The 9,504-nt window shown below is 44.5% G+C and overlaps 5 non-coding genes across 5 annotated transcripts; all 5 read right to left on the reverse strand.

The window, feature by feature from the left end:
* Positions 1 to 2,828: 2,828 nt before the first annotated feature.
* Positions 2,829 to 2,942, reverse strand: LOC140308334 (U5 spliceosomal RNA). The gene has a single exon (XR_011916291.1). It is a non-coding gene; the product is annotated as a U5 spliceosomal RNA (small nuclear RNA).
* A 411-nt stretch (positions 2,943 to 3,353) lies between these two features.
* Positions 3,354 to 3,544, reverse strand: LOC140307939 (U2 spliceosomal RNA). The gene has a single exon (XR_011915958.1). It is a non-coding gene; the product is annotated as a U2 spliceosomal RNA (small nuclear RNA).
* Positions 3,545 to 3,852: 308 nt separating this feature from the next.
* LOC140308349 (U5 spliceosomal RNA) lies at positions 3,853 to 3,966 on the reverse strand. The gene has a single exon (XR_011916305.1). It is a non-coding gene; the product is annotated as a U5 spliceosomal RNA (small nuclear RNA).
* Positions 3,967 to 4,377: 411 nt separating this feature from the next.
* Positions 4,378 to 4,568, reverse strand: LOC140307862 (U2 spliceosomal RNA). Its single transcript, XR_011915888.1, has one exon. It is a non-coding gene; the product is annotated as a U2 spliceosomal RNA (small nuclear RNA).
* Positions 4,569 to 4,853: 285 nt separating this feature from the next.
* LOC140308232 (U5 spliceosomal RNA) lies at positions 4,854 to 4,967 on the reverse strand. Its single transcript, XR_011916198.1, has one exon. It is a non-coding gene; the product is annotated as a U5 spliceosomal RNA (small nuclear RNA).
* Between the last annotated feature and the right edge of the window lie 4,537 nt (positions 4,968 to 9,504).

Genomic DNA, 9,504 nt, shown 5'->3' on the forward strand with positions numbered 1-9,504 from the left:
TTGTGAGTAATTATGGCTGGACATTCACACCTACTTTCAGCAGAACACCACCTCTCTCGCTTTTGATGATGTATGGACCGGCATTCTTACCTTTTCTAACACATTTTTCAGCAATTATGGTCGGAGATTCACACCTACTCACAGACAAACAACTCCGCTCCCGCATTTGATGGTGTATAGTCGGGCATTCTCACCCTTTCTCATCAGCTTTTTGCAAATTATGATCTGACATTAACACCTGCTTTTGATGATGTATGGTTGGGTATTCGCACCTTTTTTTTACCCATTTTTAAGGAATTATGGGTGGACATTCACACCTTCTTGCAGCTGAACACCTCCTCTCCCACTTATGATCATGTGCGGTTTGATTTTCGAAATTTTTACTTTAATTTTTTCTAGCAATTATTGATGGACATTCAGACCTTCTTGCAGCTGAACATCTCCGCTCCCGCTTTTGATCATACATTGTCGGACATTCATACCTTGTCTTACCAGATTTTTACAAACTTTAGTCGAACATTCACACCTTCTTGCAGCTGAACACCTCCGCTCCCACTTTTGATGGTGTAAAGTCGGGCTTTTGAGCCTTTTCTTACCCGGTTTTTAGAAATTATGGTTGGACATTCAGACCTTGCAGCCGAACACCTCCGCTCCCTCTTTTGATTATACATTGTCGGGCATTCGCACCTTGTCTTACCCGCTTTTTACAAACTATAGTCAGACATTCACACGTTGCAGCTGAACCACCTCCGCTCCCTGTTTTGATCATGTATGGTCTGGCAATACTACCTTTTCTTACCCGTTTGTGAGTAATTATGGCTGGACATTCACACCTACTTTCAGCAGAACACCACCTCTCTCGCTTTTGATGATGTATGGACCGGCATTCTTACCTTTTCTAACACATTTTTCAGCAATTATGGTCGCAGATTCACACCTACTCACAGACAAACAACTCCGCTACCGCATTTGATGGTGTATAGTCGGGCATTCTCACCCTTTCTCATCAGCTTTTTGCAAATCATGATCTGACATTTACACCTACTTGCAGTCGAAAAGCTCTGCTCCCGCTTTTGATTATGTTTGGTTGGATATTCGAACCTTTTCTTAACTGCTTTTTACAAACTTTGTTCGGAGGTTCACGTCTTCTTGAAGCCGAACACCTCCGCTTCCGCTTTTGATGGTGTACAGTCGGGCATTTTAACCTTTTCTTACCCGCTTTTTACCAACTATGGTCGGACATTCACACCTTCTTGCAGCTGAACACCTCCGCTCCCGCTTTTGATGGTGTATAGTCGGGCTTTCGAGCCTTTTCTTCCCCGGTTTTTACAAATTATGGTTGGACATTCAGACCTTGCAGCCGAAAACCTCCGCTCCCTCTTTTGATCATACATTGTTGGGCATTCGCACCTTGTCTTACGCGCTTTTTACAAACTTTAGTCAGAAATTCACACCTTGCAGCTGAACCACCTCCGCTCCCTGTTTTGATCATGTATTGTCTGGCAATACTACCATTTCTTACCCGTTTGTGAGTAATCTTCTAAAAGGTCATACCTGTCATTTTTTCCATTGAAACCATAAATATTTAAGAGGTTAAAGTCTTGCCCCATAAAATTCAAGTGTGCTAAAAGTGCCCGTCCGTCTCGCACCAGAACATGCGGATTTTTAATTAGAATGGCCACACCATCATTTTTAATTTGATTTGAGCCACTCCATATCGATAAATTGGGCCACATTTCCTCCCATTGTCTATGGTTTTTCTAAAAAGGTAGTCCACATTCTTGTATTAAAAACACATCTGATTTTATGGAGTCTAAGAAGGATATAATACTCTGGGCTCTTGTCTTTGATTTCACACTTCTCACATTTAGTGTTGAGAAGGTGAGAACCATTAAAAGGATAAAGGAAAGTAGGTATGTCATTTTCGTTTTTCTAAGTTATCAAAACAAATTACACACTCAGGTTATTTCTTGGGAAACTAGCTCTCCTTTTCGGACTCTCGTGTTGGCCTCTGATGCAATGTTGCATTTAACTTTGAGTCCCTGGGGGTTGATTGCAGAGCTAAAGGGAATCAGAGGACAACTCAGATGCCGTCCTCCTCGGCTGTTGACCTTCGGGGAGGTGAGTACCTTCACTAGACTCACCTGTCTGCTCTTCCTCCTCATTTAGCTTAGCTCCACCCTCTGCCTGTGAATTCTCACAGACTTCAGCACTGAGTGGTGAGGCCTCTACAGGCCCCTCTCCTTTTTGCTCCTCACTTCCAATCCAAGCTTTTAGCGGGAAGTTTGAATTTATTGGGTCAACCTCTTCACTTTGTTCACCAACTGCCACCTCTGGTCCTTCTCTTTGTTGGCTTGACTGTGGCTTTACCGTCTTTAATTTGTTGGCAAAAGATTTAGGGCAATCTCAGAAGAGGTGATTTAATTCTCCACAGAGATTACATTTCCTGCCATTTGGACACTCTCCAAAAGTGTCCCCAATTTCTCTGCACTTCCCACATATCACCTTGGTACAAGCCTCAACCAGGTGCCCATGCTCACCACACTTGCGGCAGAGCTTGGGCTGCCCCTGGTACTGGATGTAACCTCGGTTTTCGAGGTGGCCAGAGTGTCACTTTGCATCTCCGCCCACCCGCTGCACTGAGCACTCTTCAGCCCTTTTAAATGGTATAACTTTGCACTCCCGCACGCTCCAGCGAGCACCATTCAAGCAACAACTTTGCACTCCAGCTTCAAACATCGGCACAGTCGCAACAAGTAAGGCAACTCTACTCAGAGAAGTCACTCTGCACAGTAACAAGATTTCTTTTGCACAGACAGAAAGGGCTTCACCCGCAAAGGTAAAGCCTGCCAAAAATAGCAACAACTCATTAGTGCTGCTCTCCACGGAAGTCTTTAGTAAAAGGCGAAAGACTTGTACATTATGAAGAGAAACCAGAGTACGATTATCTGTCACTGCGGGAGCAGGGCATCAGGCTAGTTGGCATAGCCACCTTCCCCATGGTGAGCTTTGCTTGGTTGAGACGCTTGCTCCCCCTCCTTGCTCCTCGGCTGACCAAGTAGGAAAAATCGGGCCCTATTCGATGGCTGCCTTGTCTTTTACTCTGTGCAAAAGACAAGGCAGCCACAAACACCACGGGAACACCGTATTGAGGCTTTGTTCTGACCGCTCATTCAGTGTCGCGTTTCTTTCAAGCAATTCTCCCGGTTAGCCCGCACTCGGCTCGCCCCCAGAGCTGTGTTAAAGTCTACTTCGCATTCACTCTCTTTTCTCAGCAGACTAAAAGAAAGTTTCATCTTGGGCTCCCTGAAACTTCCATCCTGCACCACTGTTTGCTTTTTCACAAGAGCAGAGAAGAGCGCACCGTTCCCAGCGGCACTGCAGTACCGGGTCGATGCTTGGAGTGAACGGAGCAAGCTCCTTTTTCAACTCCTATTGCTAAAAATCCATTTAATATGTAGTCCTCGTACAAAGGCCATATCAGATATTAAACTGATAAGAACAGGTACTACACTTGATCTTAGCCAAAAGGCCGAGAAGCGATAACTGTCCACTGGTTCACGTCTGAGGGCCCTTCCTGGCACAATGCACACTTGTAGCGGTGTTCTTTTTATGGCCATAGGTGGCCAGAGTGTCACTTTGCACCTCCGCCCACCCGCTGCACTGAGCACTCTTCAGCCCTTTTAAATGGTATAACTTTGCACTCCCGCACGCTCCAGCAAGCACCATCCAAGCAACAACGTTGCACTCCAGCTTCAAACATCGGCACAGTCGCAACAAGTAAGGCGACTCTACTCAGAGAAGTCACTCTGCACAGTAACAAGATTTCTTTTGCACAGACGGAAAGGGCTTCACCCGCAAAGGCAAAGCCTGCCAAAAATAGAAACAACTCATTAGTGCTGCTTTCCACGGAAGTCTTTAGTAAAAGGCGAAAGACTTGTACGTTATGAAGAGAAACCAGAGTACGATTATCCGTCACTGCGGGAGCAGGGCATCAGGCTAGTTGGCATAGCCACCTTCCCCATGGTGAGCTTTGCTTGGTTGAGACGCTTGCTCCCCCTCCATGATCCTCGACTGACCAAGTAGGAAAAATCGGGCCCTATTCGATGGCTGCCTTGTCTTTTACTCTGTGCAAAAGACAAGGCAGCCACAAACACCACGGGAACACTGTATTGAGGCTTTGTTCTGACCGCTCATTCAGTGTCGCGTTTCTTTCAAGTAATTCTCCCGGTTAGCCCGCACTCGGCTTGCCCCCAGAGCTGTGTTAAAGTCTACTTCGCATTCACTCTCTTTTCTCAGCAGACTAAAAGAAAGTTTCATCTTGGGCTCCCTGAAACTTCCATCCTGCACCACTGTTTGCTTTTTCACAAGAGCAGAGAAGAGCGCACCGTTCCCAGCGGCACTGCAGTACCGGGTCGATGCTTGGAGTGAACGGAGCAAGCTCCTTTTTCAACTCCTATTGCTAAAAATCAATTTAATATGTAGTCCTCGTACAAAGGCCATATCAGATATTAAACTGATAAGAACAGGTACTACACTTGATCTTAGCCAAAAGGCCGAGAAGTGATATCTGTCCACTGGTTCACGTCCAAGGGCCCTTCCTGGCACAATGCGCACTTGTAGCGGTGTTCTTTTTATGGCCATAGGTGGCCAGAGTGTCACTTTGCACCTCCGCCCACCCGCTGCACTGAGCACTCTTCAGCCCTTTTAAATGGTATAACTTTGCACTCCCGCACGCTCCAGCAAGCACCATCCAAGCAACATCGGCACAGTTGCAACAAGTAAGGCGACTCTACTCAGAGAAGTCACTCTGCACAGTAACAAGATTTCTTTTGCACAGACGGAAAGGGCTTCACCCGCAAAGGTAAAGCCTGCCAAAAATAGAAACAACTCATTAGTGCTGCTTTCCACGGAAGTCTTTAGTAAAAGGCGAAAGACTTGTACGTTATGAAGAGAAACCAGAGTACGATTATCCATCACTGCGGGAGCAGGGCATCAGGCTAGTTGGCATAGCCACCTTCCCCATGGTGAGCTTTGCTTGGTTGAGACGCTTGCTCCCCCCCTTGCTCCTCGGCTGACCAAGTAGGAACAATCGGGCCCTATTCGATGGCTGCCTTGTCTTTTACTCTGTGCAAAAGACAAGGCAGCAACAAAAACATCACGGGAAAACCGTATTGAGGCTTTGTTCTGACCGCTCATTCGGTGTCGCGTTTCTTTCAAGCAATTCTCCCGGTTAGCCCACACTCGGCTCGCTCCTAGAGCCGTGTTAAAGTCTACTTCTCATTCATTCTTGTTTCTCAGCAGACTCTTGGGATTTTATCTATAAAATGAATTCCTTCACTCAAACTATGTTAAAACTGCTTTGTCCTTCATATTTACCATGTCTAGAAAGATTTAAACAAAAAAAACAACGTTGTACTTTGCAGTAAAAGACAGAGCAAATCTAAAGTTTCATGAATCCGAGAATAAGCTTACTTTCATGAGTTCTTCACGATTTGGGATTTTGCTATAAAATGAATTCCTTCACTCAAACTAAATCGCTAATCTGTTACATGTAAGGCAGATGTCAAATTCACCGAAATAGGATCTAAGGGTATTCGGCCAATCGAGCTGTAGCAGCTTCGGTAAAAGAGTATAAGTTGAAGAGTTTGTGAATAAAGGTGTGCGCACACATAGTGAGCTGTAGGAAAATAGGCAGGGAGCAATGCCGGCTGGGGTATATGTTCTTGTATGTTGTCTGACTGTTTGATTTGAATGTGTTGTGTAAGTGTCCCGTTGAATGTTACATGTTTGGGCTTTGACACGCTTCACTGTGGTTGTTAACTGTGTGGTGTGTCCTGAAATGTTATATGTTTGGGCTGTGTGACATGCTTAATGCTTGTCAGTAGCTACCCACTTATTCATATATAGCAACTGACAACATAAGAAGTCCGGACATACTTTGATAGTAGTTGTAGAAGTATCCTTATTGATAATAGATAAACTAATTCATAGTGATAGAACAGTAGATGAACAGGTGCCTGCACATGTCTCACGAAAATAAAATGGGTGTATGATTGCTGACGGCAGAGCAATACTGCCAAACTTATGAGTTCTTGTGGCAAACTTGATTCAGTGTCTTGACGTGTATACGCTGTTTCGCTGACTTGATTGTCACAAGAAACAAAGTGTGTTTGATAAGATCCGACCATTTTATTACGGGAGGATCAGTATCAGTATTCGGCTGCAAGTAGGTGTGAATGTCCAACCATAATTTGTAAAAAGCGGGTAAGAAAAGGTTCTCATGCCCGACTATACATTAACAAAAGCGGGAGGAGAGGTCTTCGGATGAGAGTGGGTGAGAATTTCCAACCATAATCTATAAAATGCGGTGAAGAAAAAGGTGTGAATGCTACATAGAACACTCAAAAGTGGAGCGGAAGTGTTCGGCTGCAAGAAGGTGTGAATGTCCGACTATATTTGGTGAAAAGTAGGTGAAGCAAGGTCTGAATGCCCAACCTTACATCATCAAAAGCGAGATCAGGTGTTTGGCTGCAAGAAGGCCATAGTTTGCCAAAAGCGGGTAAGGTGCGAATGACCGACTAAATATCAACAAAAGTGGGGGCGGAGGTCTTCGGATGCAAGTGGGTGTGAATATCCCACCATACAAGTATGGTGGAGAGGAAGCTGTGAATGGCCGACCATAGTAAAAAGCGGGTGAGAAAAGGTGCGAATGTCCACCATTATACACCATCAAAACAGGGAGCGGAGGTGTTTGGCTGCGACAAGGTGTGAATGTCCACCCATAATTAATGAAAAGCGGGCAACAAGTAGGTTTGAATGCCCAACCATACATCATCAAAATAAGGAGCGGAGGTGTTCCGTTGTAAGAAGTTATGAATGTCCGACCATAGTTGGTAAAAAGCGGGTAAGAAAAGGTTAAAATACCCGACTGTACACAATCAATAGCGGGAGCGGAGTTGTTCGGCTACTAAAAGGTGTGAAAGTCCGACCAAGTTTTGTAAAAAGCGGGTAAGAAAAGGTTCGAATGCCCGACAATTTATGATCAAAAGAGGGAGCGGAGTTGTTCAGCTGCAAGAAGGTCTGAATGTCCATCAATAATTGCTAGAAAAAATTAAAGTAAAAATTTTGAAAATCAAACCGCACATGATCATAAGTGGGAGAGGAGGTGTTCAGCTGCAAGAAGGTGTGAATGTCCACCCATAATTTGCTGAAAAATGGGTAAAAAAAAGGTGCGAATACCCAACCATACATCATCAAAAGCAGCTGTGGATGTGTTCGGCTACAAGAGGGTTTGAACGTCCAACCAAAGTTTGTAAAAAGCAGTTAAGAAAAGTTTCGAATATCCAACCAAACATAATCAAAAGCGGGAGCAGAACTGTTCGACTGCAAGTAAGTGTGAATGTCAGATCATAATTTGCAAAACAACAACTATACACCATCAAATGCGGGAGCGGAGTTGTTCGTCTGTTAGTAGGTGTGAATCTCCGACCATAATTGCTGAAAAATGTGTTAGAAAAGGTAAGAATGCCGGTCCATACATCATCAAAAGCGAGAGAGGTGGTGTTCTGCTGAAAGTAGGTGTGAATGTCCAGCCATAATTACTCACAAACAGGTAAGAAAATGTAGTATTGCCAGATCATACATGATCAAAACAGGGAGCGGAGGTGGTTCAGCTGCAAGAAGGTGTGACTGTCCGACTAAAGTTCAAATATATTCACAAAAGCGGGAGGAGAGGTCTTCGGATGAGAGTGGTTGAGAATTTCCAACCATAATCCATAAAATGCGGTGAGAAAAAGGTGTGATAGAACACTAAAAGGTGGAGCAGACGTGTTCCGCTGTAAGAAGGTGTGAATGTCCGACCATAGTTTGTAAAAAGCGGGTAAGAAAAGGTTAAAATACCCGACTGTACACCACCAATAGCGGGAGCAGGGTTGTTCGGGTACAAGAAGGTGTGAAAGTCCACCCATGGTTTGTAAAAAGCGGGTAACAAAAGGTTCGAATGCCCGAATATATACTATCAAAAGCGGAAGCGGAGGTGTTCGGCTGCAAGAAGGTGTGAACGTCCGACCAAAGTTTGTAAAAAGCAGTTAAGAAAAGGTTCGAATATCCAACCAAACAAAATCAAAAGCGGGAGCAGAGCTGTTCGACTGCAAGTAGGTGTGAATGTCCAGCCATAATTACTCACAACCGGGTAAGAAAAGGTAGTATTGCCAGACCATACATAATCAAAACAGGGAGCAGAGGTGGTTCAGCTGCAACGTGTGAATGTCTGACTATAGTTTGCAAAAAGCGGGTAAGACAAGGTGCGAATAACCGACAATGTATGATCAAAAGAGGGAGCGGAGGTGTTCGGCTGCAAGGTCTGAATGTCCAACCAAAATTTCTAAAAACCAGGTAAGAAAAGGCTCGAAAGCCCGACTATACACCATCAAAAGCGGAAGCGGAGGTGTTCGGCTTCAAGAAGACGTGTACCTCCGAACAAAGTTTGTAAAAAGCAGTTAAGAAAAGGTTCGAATATCCAACCAAACATAATCAAAAGCGGGAGCAGAGCTGTTCGACTGCAAGTAGGTGTGAATGTCAGATCATAATTTGCAAAAAGCTGATGAGAAAGGGTGAGAATGCCCGACTATACACCATCAAATGCGGTAAGCGGAGTTGTTCGGCTTTGAGTAGGTGTGAATGTCCAGCCAAAATTACTCACAAACGGGTAAGAAAAGGTAGTATTGCCAGACCATACATGATCAAAACAGGGAGCGGAGGTGGTTCAGCTGCAAGAAGGTCTGAATGTCCGACTAAAGTTTGTAAAAAGCGCGTAAGACAAGGTGCGAATGCCAGACAATGTATGATCAAAAGAGGGAGCGGAGGTGTTAGGTTGCAAGAAGGTCTGAATGTCCAACCATAATTTGTAAAAACCGGGAAGAAAAGGCTCGAAAGCCCTACTATACACCATCAAAAGCGCGAGCAGAGGGGTTCAGCTGCAAGAAGGTCTGAATGTCCATCAATAATTTCTTTAAAACATGAAAGAAAATTTTCGAATATCAAACCGCACATGATCATAAGCGGGAGAGGATGTTTTCAGCTGCAAGACGCTGTGAATGTCCACCCATAATTCCTGAAAAATGGGTAAAAAAAGGTGCGAATGCCCAACCATACATTATCAAAAGCAGCTGTGAATATCAGATCATAATTTGCAAAAAGCTGATGAGAAAGAGTGAGAATGCCCAACTATACACCATCAAATGCGGGAACGGAGGTGTTCGGCTCTGAGTAGGTGGGAATGTCCGACCATAATTGCTGAAAAATGTGTTAGAAAAGGTAAGAATGCCGGTCCATACATCATCAAAAGCGAGAGAGGTGGTGTTCTGCTGAAAGTAGGTGTGAATGTCCAGCCATAATTACTCACAAACGGGTAAGAAAAGGTAGTATTGCCAGACCATACATAATCAAAACAGGGAGCGGAGGTGATTCAGCTGCAAGAAGGTCTGAATGTCCGAGCATAGT

This window comes from Leuresthes tenuis, unplaced genomic scaffold (genome assembly GCF_036924035.1).
Source record: "Leuresthes tenuis unplaced genomic scaffold, fLeuTen1.0.hap1 SCAF_5, whole genome shotgun sequence".
NCBI classification, from domain to species: Eukaryota; Metazoa; Chordata; class Actinopteri; order Atheriniformes; family Atherinopsidae; genus Leuresthes; species Leuresthes tenuis.